The 15,522-nt window shown below is 38.0% G+C and overlaps 1 long non-coding RNA gene across 1 annotated transcript; it reads left to right on the top strand.

The window, feature by feature from the left end:
* The first annotated feature begins 12,776 nt into the window (after positions 1 to 12,776).
* LOC121050567 lies at positions 12,777 to 14,162 on the top strand. Its single transcript, XR_005803486.1, has 6 exons — positions 12,777 to 12,904; positions 13,000 to 13,092; positions 13,237 to 13,305; positions 13,444 to 13,502; positions 13,632 to 13,671; positions 13,893 to 14,162. It is a non-coding gene; the product is annotated as an uncharacterized LOC121050567 (long non-coding RNA).
* The last annotated feature ends 1,360 nt before the right edge of the window (positions 14,163 to 15,522 follow it).

The raw sequence follows: 15,522 nt of genomic DNA, 5'->3' as shown, positions 1-15,522 counted from the left end.
TTTCCAATCCATCACCTCATTGTAGAAACATTGACCACTTAATGGTGGATTGAGAGGTAAAAGTACCTTGATCCCAATCCTCTCATTAAGAACATAAGTGCTCAATGTTCTACTCTCCACCTTGGGAAGCTCATGATGGAACTCTTTGGATGTGGGAGGAGAGAAAGTCCTTGGCTCTTCAACTTCTTCATCATCACAAACCATTGCTTGACTCTCTTCCTCCTTAGGAACATCGGCCGCAATGAATAAAGGATTGTGATATATGTCTTGAAGCTCCGCATCCTCCTCAATGAATAAGGGATTATGGTGTAGGACTTCAAACTCCGCATCCTCCTCATTAGACAAGCCATCATCTTCTTCGGAATCATCTTCAAGTATCTCCCCTTCATTTGGATGCTTAGATTATACCCATTCCGCCGAAGTGTAGTCTCTCACCCCACTTGCATTGGAACTTTCATAACCAAGCTCAATTTCTTGTACATCAACATCACTATCATCATTTTCAACTTGCATAAGGACTCTTGCTCAAGATGCTCAATATACACATTTTCTCTTGAAATAGGCTCCACTTGGTCAAAGAAAGATTCATGCTCATGAAAAATTGTGAAGGGTGGCTCTTGTGCAAGACTCGCCTCAAGTTGCTCATTGGAATGTATAAGCATCTCTTGAGAAGCTTGCAATCGAGCTTGGGAGGCCTGCAATAGAGCTTGAGAGGCTTGCAATTGAGCTAGTATTTCTTCAAGGGAAGGCTTCCTAGACTCATATGCTTGCTCATGAGGATATGCTTCGGGAACTTTGGTTTCTTGTGAAATCCTAGCTTGGGAGGCTTGCAATTGAGCTAGTAGTCCTTCAACGAATTCCTTCCTAGGCTCATAAGCTTGATAACCTCCACCTTATAAACTTTCTTGCTCATATCCCCATGGGTCTTCCCATCCATAGTTCCACTGATCCATAGCTCAATGTGATAAGAAATATGCACCTATGAGTTCCCACAAGTAAGATTAGTAACAAAAAAAAAAAAAAATAGAAAATATAAAATTAGAGAGTAAGCAAACAAAATAAACAACCAATTTTTTTTTTTTTTTTAATAACCAAGAAATAAAAATATGCTAAAGTGACCTAAAGAACTGATTCACCAAGGGATTAAGGTTATTAAACCCTAATCCCCGGCAACGGTGCCATTGACTTGATACACATTTACGCAAGCGTACGTATCATTGTCAAAATAGAGAAGTATTAAGCCCAAGATTATCGTACCAAGGGGATTAGTGGCTAATCCACAATCCTTGGGTAGTCGGAACTAAAGTCACTAAGCAAATAAAAGCAAAAGAAAAAAGAAAATAAATAAAAATGCTAATCTAAGGCACCAAGCCTTAGAAATGCTCGGATTTGATTCTCACCAAAGCATAATAAAAACTAAGAGCCTAGTGGTGGTTATTTACAATGAGTCGGAGTTTCAATATTTTGAGAGTTGATTTTAGATTAACAAAATGTAATGAAATGTAAAGCAATCAATAAAAATACTAAGAAATTAATAAAAGTGTAACCAAATAAATGGGAATGTCGGGTGCTAGGGAGGTTCCTTCACCCAAAATCTCATGTGTCGGAAGCTAATCTAATGTAGATGCAAATTCCTACTTTGGCGGTAGTCGTATCCAAGGCGGTTCAAGGCTCAAGGACCGAAATTCCCTTTCATGGTATTTCTACTCCGGTTCAAGGGCCGTAGAAACTCACTTGGCATGAATTAGAGCCGGTTCAAGGGTCACTAGTTCACATCAAGAGGCGTAGAGATCGAGAAATTAGACTACTAAGCGATCCACCCGCGCAATCACGCAACAGGTGTAAATCACCATGCTTATAACCCCTCGAATACGAAATTGAAGGTTTCTAGCTTAGAAATTAGAGGGAGTCAAGCCTCCAACTCCGTCCTAGATATGCTCAAAATACATACTCTAGAGTTGACTAGGCTCCTAGACATGCATTTCAACCCAACAATAATTGAAATAAGCATCCATCATATGAAAATTGCATCATTACATTAAATTAAACATCTTTTACACAAAATTTGAGTTAGGGACACAACCCTAACCCCCAACAAGGGAATTACTCACAACTCATAATTATAGACATCAAGATTACAAAATTCAAAGAGAGAAGAGTATAGAAGTGTGGGAGAAAATATGGGTAGCCACAATTTGCTAGAAAGCTAGCATGACTTCCCTTGAATTATAACTCCCACAAATACCTAAAACTTGAATTTTGTAGCTCTTGATGAATCCTTGAAGCTTGTGTGAGAAATTTTATGAATACCCAAAAGAAAACTAAAACTATTATGAAAAATGGAGGAGGAGAATGGGAAAAGAGAGCAACCCAAAGGGCTGCCTCTGTTTTGTGGTGCGGCGCTATTCGTCTCCCCTAGGGTAGAAGAGAAGAGGATGGTTATATATGGCTAGCTGGACGTTTTTCAAGAGAGAGGAAGATAAGGTCATGTGATAGTGACGTCAGCAAATGAGAAAGAAAAAGGAGCCAAAAATATCAGCAGAATGAAATTGTGGTCTGGGCCTTTGTGTAAGAAAAAAAATGATTAAAAGAATGGTGGCCAATGCAAGATGGATAATTAACTAAAGGGGTTGTTTAATTGAATGATCAACATGTGGCGGCACCCTTTTTGGTTAATTAAACCAAATTGGTTTAATTAATTGTTAAGCTGTCCCCATTCTCCAATTAAACTAAAGTTAATTAGTTTAAATAATTCTGCTGCAATTTCATCAAGTTTCGCTCTTTTCAATGTACTTGACTCAAGCTTGACTTTCGTCTTTTTGTTGAAAACTCAATTTGCTTCAATATCGCTCCATTTTCTCATGATTTCCACAATTCCGCTTATTTCCTACACAATAAATAAAAATAGATTAATTACATAATAATTTACTTGAGAATTAACTTATTTCTAGTGTTTTAGATACAATTACATGCATAGAAATGCGTATAATCAGCTGACTATAGATTTGACACTATATGTAGTCATAAGTTTGAGAATTGATTATAGAGAACCTACAATATTTATTTAGTTATTAATTTTCTTTTTATAATCTTCTGTTGCATAATAAACTACGATGCTGCGTCTTTCCAGGCTACTTTGCTGTAAAGCAGGTTGACCATATAATGCAGTTAATAATAGATTCAAATGGTCTAGCCACTTCATTTATTGATGGTCAAACAAGAGGAGACTAATAACTTCAATATAACAGATTTACAGAGTTCATGATGATTTAGTAATTTCAATAGGATTGAATATGAATATGGGAAAATCGTCCGTACAGTACATTACATTTTCTCCATTCTAAACTTCAGTACCTCACGTCCAGAAAATATCAGAACGGTACCTGAGGTTTTGACCCCGACCGAAGATTGGTACCTGGTGCCGTTAGCTCCGTTACGGAACCTGACAGCTGAAATATATTTTTGTCTTTTCATGTCTTAATCCATTATTCTTTTATCCAAACATTTTTTTTTCTATTTTTTTCTCTCTCCCTACTGTTCCCCTCTCTCGTCCCCATTCAAACTCAAAACTCTCTCTCTCTCGTCCCCTCTGGTCTATTCAAGTTTGGAGTCTTTAGACTAACCACTCCGCTATCAGTTTCCTCTATTGCCCTTCCCTCAATCAATGAATCTGTATTAGCTATCTCTCTTATCTATTTATTTCACACAAAAATCAAAATCCAAAGCTGTACTTACATAAGCATTTGCAAGCATAATTAGCTATAATGAGCCACGCTCACGCTACCGCCAGCGGTACCAACTCCCGCCAAAGGAGTGACCTACGGGTACACAGCCATGCGGGCTACCGCCTGAGCCCCAGCTTACCCCTAGATCACCACTGACGCGCCGCGCCAAAACAGCATCAGAAGCTCCAGAAGCTGGGACTGAAGCATATCAGTCCCACATCGAAAACATGAAGAAGATCAGCTCCTTCTTCACCTATAAAAGGTTCTCTCTTCTCTCCTCATTAATCACGCATTTAATACTTACCTACTGTTACTTTGTCAACATAAATACATTAACTGACTTAGGCATCGGAGAGTTGAAGACCGCCCAGCGCGGTCTCCCTCTGACGCCCTCTGTAGTTTACTTGACAGGTAGCGGAAGCTTTAAGAACATCACAAGTATCGGTCTGCCCATCGGACCAGCGTTAGCAAAGGTTTAGCTACCGCTGAACTTTAAACGTTAACAAAAGCATATTCTGATTCAAGAACACAGTGGCCCAACAAATCACAGTACCCAAATCTAGCAATTATACACTGAAACAATCGAATCCAGAAAGCATAATCTTCCAAAGACAATAATTGCAAGCAAACTAAAACAGATTGGTCGGCCAGAAGCTTGGAAACTTGCCGGAAATCCCAAAAATTATTCCCCCTTTCGATTCTCTCTCATGTCTTATCATCTGGACAAACCAACACTATGGATCGGTCGGCGAGGTCGGAAGGAAGCTTCTGACACCAGTGAGACGCTATGACCAAGCCGGAATCGGAAAACGCGCCGGCGAACCAGAGAAGTTTTCGAGCTTCTTCCTGCCTCCGTCGCAGGTCGTTCGGAGCAGGGACGACCGAGCTCCGGTTCGCGACGCCGAGAGGAGTCAAACGACGCCTGTCTGACGTCGGGTGCTGGCCGGAAAGTGGAGATACCATCGGTCTGGGCTGTAATCTGGTGCTCCTCAAGCTGGTTCAACTTATATATACTCAAATCCAACGGGTGAGATCAAACGGTGATTAAAATGGATGCTCCAGATTAAACCGCCTCTAGTTTCTATTTTTAATTATATTTTTGGATATTATCAACTTCCAAAAATTATTAAAAATAGCTTGGGTGTACGAAAAAATCCTTCGAAAATTCTACAATCTTGAAACGACATCTAGTTTAATCCTACGGGCTCGAAAGATAAAATTTGACAAACCAAAAATTTTAATAATTTTTCAAAACTAATAGAATTTTTTTTATTATATGAAAAAAAATAAAGAAAACAAAAACTAAAGGGTATATTGGTCATTTAATGATCAAAATATGCCAGCTGTCAATTTTTGTAACGGAGCTAACGACACCACGTACCAATCTTCGGTCGGGGTCAAAACCTCAGGTACCGTTTTAATATTTTCTGAACGTGAGGTACTGAAGTTTAGAATGGGGAAAATGTCAAGTACTGTACGGACGATTTTCCCTATGAATATGAGTTATATAAGCATTCGGAACACGTACATATATGGAATATGAGGGAGGAGGACAGATGGTATTCCTGGAAAAAAAGAAAAAAAAAAGGGCTAATGCATTTGCATTGACCTAAAATTTGATGTCCTGAATTACCTTTTCAATAGTTGGTATGCATGCTTGTTCCCATTTCTATCTATTCAAATCTTGAAAGAAACCTGAAAGGTATTTTTCCTTTGTATGAAGTGTATGCAGTCTACAATATGCTGCCGTACGTATTTAATTCATTACACAAAGCTGGCAGTACTTTCTTGTCTGAACTTTTTGAAGCAAGCAATCGTTGCTAATTTTTATGCAATTAATCACATCTGGCACTTCCTATGGAGCGCATTTCTCATGTCTTTTACCGTTAGAGCAAGTCCACCGGTTCCTCTTTGACCGGGCAAAGCATGGATTTGCTGAGGTGGTGATCGGGCAAGAAAAAAAACTCTCTTCCACCAACAGAAGCTTGACCGGGCAAAGGATGAACTTTCTTGACTTCGGTCAAGAAAAAAGGCAAGAGGATGACATTTTCCTTGCCCAGCCAAGGCCTGTGCCAGCTCGGCCCGCACCCAAACGTGGGTGACGTCTGCGGAGAGAGAAGAGAAACAGACGCGCTGATGAAGAGACTGAAGCAGGAGAAGCTGACGCATGGCGCCGCAGCAAGCAGAAATTGAAGCCCAGTCGCCGGAGGACGATTTGCTCCACCTGGGGTTGCTTCGATCTCGGCCTGGGGGCAGCGTCTGGGCCGGCTGACTCCACGGAGCAGCCGGAAGAGGTGAGGCGACCTCGGGGGAGCCGGGTCCGTGGACGGAGGACGCCGGAGGAGGGAGAAACAGGCGGGTCGGGTCGGACGAAACCCGCCAGGTCTGGGGGAGTGCGAGAGAGAGGGAATCGGAGGGGGGAAATGAAAAAAAGAAAAATTTTCGTCCTTTGAAACAAAACAGAATTTTTTTTTTGCTATTTATAGATAATTTTCAGATTTCAAAAATTCATAATAAAATTCATACGAACTCCAAATATTGCGCTCCATATATGCACGAGATCGTATCGACGAATTCTACAACTTTCATGAAGAAAGTTTGGCCAAATTCAGAATGTATAAAAAGTCAATTTTAACGACTCCCTAAATAACGTTTATTTCGAAAATAAAAATCGATTAGAAACCGAATTTCTCGTACAACAACTAAATAACGTTGTATTGTACTTATTCCTAGTTTTTTATTTATGTAAGAAAAAATCGATGAACAGTGAAAATGAACAGTCTTGACTGGTCAAGAAAAAAAATGCGTGGAAACCCATGTCCAATGGTAGTGAACAGTAACTTGATTGGTCGAATTCTTGACTTTTCGACCTTGACATTTCTTAACTATGGGTGAACTTGCTCTTACTTGATGGCCGGGCAGTCAATTTTTTATGTTTGTCAGGATTTGCATGCATTATCCATTAACTGTTTTTTTTTTTTTTTGGGTAAAATCTTTATATGGTACCTGATCTATCACGAAATGCACTTTTTGGTATCTATAAATTTTTAGGGAGTCTAGTGGTACCTATATTATCCCTCCGTTAGCCATTTTAGTACTTCCGTTAAAGTATGGGTAAAATCGTAAAACACCTATTTTTCATATTTTTTTTACAATTTTTTTATTAAACTAAATTAAAATAAATTAGACTAGGTTAAAATAGGGCAGTCAATGGGTAGTGTCGGGTTGGGTTCGTGTCGGGTCAAGGTATTTGTCGTGTCGCAAGAGACAAACCCAAACCCAACCCATTTAATAATCGTGTCAAAAATTTAAACCCAAACCCAATTTATTTATTAAATGGGTTACCCGTTTCCAACCCGCTTAACCCATTTAATAAATAGGTAGTGTAGTGTTAGACAAAATGACTCATTTAAAGGTTAACAATACGACCCATTTAACTAAAAAAATGCATAAATTGATTAAATTCGCTAAAAACTCCACAAGACAAAGAATATAAATGATTATATATAATTCATAAATAATTAAATCCAATAATTATAAAGAAAAATATTTCAAATTGTTTAATCCTATGATCAAATACTCCCAACATCCAAAATTTCAAGAAGAAGTACAGCATAATTGGGTTATACGGGTTCACTACGTGTTGGCGGGTTGACCCGTGGCCGACCCATTTATTAAATGGGTCATGGCGGGTTGACCCACCGCCGACCTGCTTTTTAATCGTGCGGGTTCAACCAGTTTTATTTCGTGCGGGTTTCGAGTCGTGTTATAGGGTCGTGTCGGAATTGACAGCCCTAGGTTAAAAGAAAGACCTAGAATTGAAGTTAGTGAATATCTAGATTTACCTAACCATCTCTATTGATTAATCCTATTAACTGTTAGCTTTTCTCGATCTCCAAATTAGTATATATTAAATTTTCATAAAATAAAATAAAAATAAACAAAAATAAAAGTACTGAAATTAATTGACCCAAGTATCCCGATAACAGTGAAGAATAAATTGGGTATTATTTTTTTTTTTTTATGTGTCAAAATATTTTTTAATTATAAATATTCAATATATTAAATTCTATAATTCTAATTATAAATGAAAAGACTATTTTACCCTAATTATTTTACTCACATGAGTGTCACATGACCGCCACGTAGGCATTTTTAACGGAATAATGGACGGATGTACTATAAGGGCTAACGGAGGGATAGTACAGGTACCACTGGACTCCCTGAAAATTTATAGGTACCAAAAAGTGCATTTCGTGATAGTTCGGGTACTATATGAGGATTTTACTCTTTTTTTTTTTTTTTTTTCTTTTTAACAACTACTAGTACACGTTTTGGAAAGCTCAAGAATCTCTGTCTTCCCTTCTCGTTCTGGTTTGATTTCAAGGTACTGTTCACTTATTCTAATTCTGGTGTACACAGTGTACTTGAAAAGGATTCGCTTATTAATCATAACAGATGAATGTGATTCAATATTGTGATTTATTCTTTTCTACTTTTTTTATCCTTTTGCAGTTGATTAGAGTAGTGCCTGAACAGAAGATTGTTACTAGTTTTAGAATATGGTAGCGTTTTGCTTGATATTGATATAAAGTTCATCTTCATGTATCATTTAATCTTTTTATTTCTGTTGTAAAGTAATATTATTTGGTTCATGTAGAAACATAGATTAAGTATTGAGACTTGATCTAGACTCCAACCATTCTCTGTCCCCTTGGGCCTTGGGCTACAGATAAGATATAATTAATCTGCAAAACAGTAAAGGGTCCGGGTGTACAACTGTACAACAAGTACGAATTAGCTGATACATAAAAGTGCTATATCATTTTTACCATCTTTTTTTATGTACTAGATCAACCAAAAAATAAGAGGTATTCTACAATGACTCATTGACTCATTGTCATCAACAAAGATAGATGCTAATAATTATCCATGTCATCAACAATTCACCATTTAAGTTGAGGACTACGTACCTTATTAATAAAAAAGAAAATAAAAAAAATAAAAAAATAAAAAATATGATGATTTGCAGAGAGATTGATGAGAGAATTGTGTGTTCTGTTATTGATAATAGGAGCCCTTTATATACGGATTTACAAAGTACATAATATTGTCATACAAGAAAATAGAATCTGAATATAATTAGGAAATCTAGAACATTCTCTCCTATTACAACTCTAGAACTAAACCCTAATTTGAAGAGGCACACTCAATGTCGATATCCTTCAACACTCCCCCTTGTGCCGCTCAAACTTGGTGATGACGTTTTGATCGTTGCCTCGTTAAAAATCTTGTCAGGTAACAAAAACCCTGTGGGACAACAATAACCCTGGTCGAAGGACAAAAAGAGCACAACACGTCCTTCACTCTTCGAGATCGATCATGTACACATCATTCCTCCCCCTGATGTCGACATCTCCCCCTGATTGCTACAATCATGGGAGTTCGGATAATTTTCTCAATCCGATGCACTTCACATGTTTCTCGAAGGTGGATTTAGGTAACGACTTAGTGAATAAGTCTGCTACATTATCCTTTGATCGGATTTGATTCACTTCAATATTTAGAAGTGATTAATTTTGTGCTGATTGTAAAAGAACTTAGGTGATATATGCTTGGTGTTGTTTCCCTTGATGAAACCTAATTTCATTTACTCAATTCAAGCGGCATTATCTTCATAAATGCATGTAGGTTCATCTGTGGTAGACTTCAAACCACAAGTTCCTCGAATGTGTCTAATTACACACTTTAGCCATATGCATTCATGCACGGCTTCATGTAGAGCAATAATCTCTGCATGATTTGAGGAAGTAGCAAGAAGGGTCTACTTTGTAGACCTCCAAGATATCGCGGTGCTTCCCATGGTAAAGACATAACCGGTCTGGGAACGACATTTGTGAAGGTCAGAGAGATACCCTACATCAGCAAAATCTATCAAAACATCATCATGGTTTTGATTAAGGGAAGAGGATGACGTGGGCCACCGTTGGTGGCGACAGCTTTGCCGGTCACGGCGTCTTGGACGGCGCTACTTGGGCTAATGAGATCCGTTCTCATTCTTCCATCATTCTTTTCTCTCTGCAGGGATAGAACAAGCCCATATTTATGGTACATTTTAAGTAACGAAAGATTATCTTTATACCAGTCCAATGGCGTTGCGTTGGAGCAGGGCTACATCTAGCCAACAAGTTCATAACAAATGAGGTGTCCGGTCTTGTATTGTATTAAGTACAATAATGCGCCTATTGCACTTAGGTAATTAAGACACTTCTGCCAATTAACACGTCTTCGTCATCATCCCTGGGACGAAATGTATCCCTCTTAGAGTCAAGACTACGGACGACCATAGGAGTGCATCTTTGACTTTATCAAATGCCAAGCATTTATTGACACGGTATACAAGTTCTAAATCTAGACAAAACCGTGTTCTCCCAAGGTCCTTCATCTCAAACTTGGATTTCAGGTATTCAGCGGTTTCCCTTAACTCTCAAGGGTTCCAATTATGTTTATCAACATAAACTGTGACAATTGCAAATCCAGAACTTGTCATGAAAATGCAGGGGCATAGTTCTTCATATCCCTTCCCAATCAAGTAGTCACTTTAGTGAGCATTTCACCCTCATTGCAAACGCGCTCCGTGGTCAAAAGCCACTTGATTTGGGTAAATGAAGTACACAAGACCCTTCATTATATTCCGTATCTAGATCCCCATAGAGATACGTAGTGACCACATTCGTAAGCTGCATGTTCAGTTATTCAGAAACTACCAAACTAATAAGGTAGTGGAGTGCAATGACATCCATTACGAGAGAATATGTCTTCTCGTAGTCGATTCCAGAGCGTTTTGTGAGAACCCTTGCGCCATAAGGCGAGATTATCATCTCTTTTTCTCATCACGCTATCTAACGAAGACCTATTAATGTCAACAGGTTTTATGTTAGGAGGTGTTGGCATCTCAGGCCCGAAATCCTTCCTCTTCGTTAGTGAATCCAATTCAACCTGGATCACATCTTTCCATTTAGGCCAATTTTCTCTACGTTGACATTCTTCAACGGAGTAAGGTTCGATGTTATTGGTCTCAATAATTTCACGTCTTCATGTACACTAGTGTAATTCGTAGAGATCTATATATTCTCAGGAATTGGTTCTAACGTTGAGGCCTCCCCCAACGATGTCTCTTGGACATAACCACAATCTAGAATATTCTCATGAGATGGATTTTGAGTATCAATGATCAATGGATCAAGTTGTGCCAAACTCGCTCTCTTCCTAGGGCGAGAATCCATCAAACCTATGGGTCTCCTACGCTCTCTAGCGGACACTAGTACAAAAAGTTAATCACACAACACTAATCACACAACGGAACAAAAATCTTCTGTTGTGTGTTAAAGTCAGTTTAATCATACAACGGTGCTGGTTGAATTCTGTTGTGTGAATGCCAACAAAGTGATAACTTTTTTATAGGAACTACATTGCACAACGGAAATTAAGAATGGTCCGTCGTCTGAGCCTTAAAAATTTAGCGGCAGATTTCCCTCCACTTCGGAGTTTTGGTTGGATGTTGAAAAGCTGAAATTTGGGCTACTAGGACAACGGGTTTTATTATTGCCGTTGTGTGATTGAAAAACTAAGCACCAAAGTTGAAGGATGCTTGCTTGAATGTCTTCACCGAGATAGGGCTTAGTGCAAGCTACAATAATCATACAACAGATTTAAGATTTTCTGTTGTGTGAACATGAAAATGGCGGTAACATTTTAACCAAAAATGTTGAAGGCGCCATGTTTCCCTCCATGATTTTACATTTTATACATTCAGACGACGGTGAGATATATATCAGCTGTGTGAATAACTTAAAAAAAATTTAGGGTTTTGATTACATCGTGTCTAAAAGAAAGGAAAGGAACAATAAACACTTGGCACTATCGACACTCACTTAGGTCTCTCTCTCGACTGCATCGACACTCACTTAATTAGGTCTCTCTCGACACTATCGACACTATCGACACTCAGCCCTCTCTCCCTCTCTCGACACTCACCTCTCAGCTCTCTCTCCCTCTCTCGACACTTAGCTTTCTCTCTCTCTCTCTCTCTCTCTCGATCTGGCCTGTCCCGACTCGATCTGCCACCGTTCGCGATTTCTCTCTCTCGATCTGCCACCGGTCGCGATTTCTCTCTCGTTCCGCCTTCCAGAGTTCCAGGCTCCAGCCACCGAGCCACCTTTCCTTTCAGTCTGCCTGAGCCACCTCCTCTGCCACCGAGTCACCTTCACTGCAAGTCTATATCTCTGCGACTCCTTCAAGGCTTCAATCCCTGAATCTTAGGTAAACATCGATTACCCAGATTTGTGAATGGGTTGTCCAGATTTGTGAATCATGATGTTTGGTGTTTTGGGTGTATTGCTCCTAATTGCAATATACCCAGTGTGTATTGCTCGTAATTTTGACTACTAGGTGCTTCTCCTCTCTTCCTCCGTCGCTCTCTTTTGGATGTTTGATAAGAAAATTCTTATTGTTCATTTTCGAGTTGTGTGGTCTTCTTTTGTGAATACCCAGAAACCATCTTGCCAAAATGATTGGAACTTTGAATCTTTGATAACCTGTTCTTTAGGAAGTCAATGTGTGGGAGCTTTATGACTTGAGAATGATTGAGTCAGAAATTGGTTCTTTAGGAAGCTCTTTTGTTGTGTTTTACAACTTGGGGCAAAGAAATTTTTAGCAAAATTTGAATGCTTTGCTTTAGGTTTGCTCAGAAGATGTGGGAATAATGGAAAAAGGAGGAAAATTTTCAATTTCTGATTATGGATTCTCTAGGAATGAGGATGAAAGAAATGATTGAAGTGAACTGCACTTTGTTGACTTGCTTCTCCTTTTGTTGGCTTCCATCGTATTTTATTAATTTGAGGAAAGTCTATGTAGTTCTTTGTTTTTGAGAACTAGGTGGTTGATAAAAGAAAAAACAAAAATGAACTCTAATCTGTACTAGGCTATAGCCAATAGAAAAGCAAAATGTTTGTTTGTCAATAGATAGAGTTCCTTTGGTATTTGGCTATAAAGTGGTGGAGTGATAGTTCTGCCCTTGGTATTTTGATGAATGACATTTTGCCTGTGAAGTATGGCTATAATTCATAATTCTCGGTTCTACTTCTTTTTGGAAGTATCTGATTTACACCCACATCAAGGTGGTTTTCGGTTCTATTTTCAGTCTATGGTGGTGGGTGTCTGTTTGATTACGCGTAATAAAATCTGTTTTTGCTTTGGGATTTTGTTGGAACAGACAAAAAGAAAAAGAGGAAGAGGAGGAGGGAGAAGAAGAAGAAGAGTTAGACGGGAACAACTTGATGCTTGATTCGAACAGAAACGATCCCAGGTACTCTGCGATGGGTTCGAATTTGTTTGATTTTTTTTTTGTCAGTCTCTCAGCTTTTCCATCATCATACATCAACATTTTGGTTTTTGCTGTACAACAACCAATCTAAGTAGTTTTCAATTGACCTGGGTTTGGATTTTGTAGGGGTATTGTTCCTGCTGCAGTTTGGGGTTTTGAGTGATTGTGGTCTTATTTTCCGCGAAAGCAAGAGAAGTTGGGTTTCTTTTCTTTTATTGTGGTCTTATTTTATCTGAATTTCAAAACTTTGGCTTTCAATTGATATGGGTTTCGAATTTTTGGGTGTTTTCTTTGTGCTGGAATAGTGATGGTTGTTATGTTTTTATTCTTTAGGTTGTGTGCAAAAGGCAATTTCAACCTTATTCATCACAATCAATCTCAGCAAAAGCTTGGTAAAATTTCACTTTCATATTCTTCAGTTTTATCTTTGTACTTTAATTACTCAATTTTTCGATTTGTATAATCCATATCTGTAATTATATATGTTCTCAATCATAATACATGTTTTTGTTTTTCAACAGTTCCGAAGTTCAGGCTCTGTTACTAATCTGGTAAAACAAGGTTAGACTGAAAACAAATTTTATTTCTAATGAAAGTTTGCTTCTCCTGCTGTTCACTCTATTTTTATATACCATAACTTCTATTATATGATTTGCTGTTCTTCATTTACGATTGATGTCAGTTTTTGTGTTTTGCATATTCTATTTGTTCTTTAGGTTGACATCTAAATAATCAATTCGAAGTATGCTTTTATTTTCTCTCACATTTTTTTTTTGGTGCAGATGATGATAATGGGTGTGTAGCTTTGGTGGTGGGAGTACTAGGTAATTGAACTTTCAATCCATCTCTGAAATGGCTGTTGGTTGTATATTGGGAGCTAGCTAGGTGCCTGCTACTTTGAGAACAACAGAACACTGTCCTGTTTGCAGCGTCAACAACACCATCAATTCTCATCTGGGTATTTTTTTTTGTTATTTTTTTAAATTTGTCTTCCTATTTGGGTGCGATTGCATATTACTGTATGCTGAAGGTATATAGGGTAAAACATAATCTTGGATTGGTAGCTGTTTTAGTCCATTGCACACCGAGATTCCCTGTTCCAGTACCTATCAGTTTAAAAGAAACCAACAAATATATATGAGTTCGTGTTGATATATCTGCAATTAAGTTAGTCTTCCTGTTTGGTTTTTCTGTTTGTGCGTAGTATAAATGGATAGAACATGGATGGTTGCGGATTGGTTGCTTGCTTTTGATTATTGATGTTACTTGCAGATAATGATATCTTTGTTGCTTGCTTTTTCAGTACACATATTTCAAAAATTTTCCACTTTGTAATGAGAAAAACTGAATTAAAATTTGTCTTCCTATTTGGGTGCGATTGCATATTACTGTATGCTGAAGGTATATAGGGTAAAACATAATCTTGGATTGGTAGCTGTTTCAGTCCATTGCACACCGAGATTCCCTGTTCCAGTACCTATCAGTTTAAAAGAAACCAACAAATATATATGAGTTCGTGTTGATATATCTGCAATTAAGTTTGTTTTCCTGTTTGGTTTTTCTGTTTGTGCGTAGTATAAATGGATAGAACATGGATGGTTGCGGATTGGTTGCTTGCTTTTGATTATTGATGTTACTTGCAGATAATGATATTTTTGTTGCTTGCTTTTTCAGTACACATATTTCAAAAATTTTCCACTTTGTAATGAGAAAAACTGAATTAAAATTTGTCTTCCTATTTGGGTGCGATTGCATATTACTGTATGCTGAAGGTATATAGGGTAAAACATAATCTTGGATTGGTAGCTGTTTCAGTCCATTGCACACCGAGATTCCCTGTTCCAGTACCTATCAGTTTAAAAGAAACCAACAAATATATATGAGTTCGTGTTGATATATCTGCAATTAAGTTTGTTTTCCTGTTTGGTTTTTCTGTTTGTGCGTAGTATAAATGGATAGAACATGGATGGTTGCGGATTGGTTGCTCGCTTTTGATTATTGATGTTACTTGCAGATAATGATATTTTTGTTGCTTGCTTTTTCAGTACACATATTTCAAAAATTTTCCACTTTGTAATGAGAAAAACTGAATTAAAATTTGTCTTCCTATTTGGGTGCGATTGCATATTACTGTATGCTGAAGGTATATAGGGTAAAACATAATCTTGGATTGGTAGCTGTTTCAGTCCATTGCACACCGAGATTCCCTGTTCCAGTACCTATCAGTTTAAAAGAAACCAACAAATATATATGAGTTCGTGTTGATATATCTGCAATTAAGTTAGTCTTCCTGTTTGGTTTTTCTGTTTGTGCGTAGTATAAATGGATAGAACATGGATGGTTGCGGATAGGAGATCTCGGCAATATAAATTAGGGGTGACATAGTTCTGTAAATTTGCCTTCGAAAATGCT

The sequence above is a fragment of the Rosa chinensis genome, chromosome 1 (assembly GCF_002994745.2).
Source record: "Rosa chinensis cultivar Old Blush chromosome 1, RchiOBHm-V2, whole genome shotgun sequence".
Lineage (NCBI taxonomy): Eukaryota > Viridiplantae > Streptophyta > Magnoliopsida > Rosales > Rosaceae > Rosa > Rosa chinensis.
Note: the sequence above shows the minus strand (reverse complement) of the source record. Positions and strands in the feature narration are given on the sequence as shown.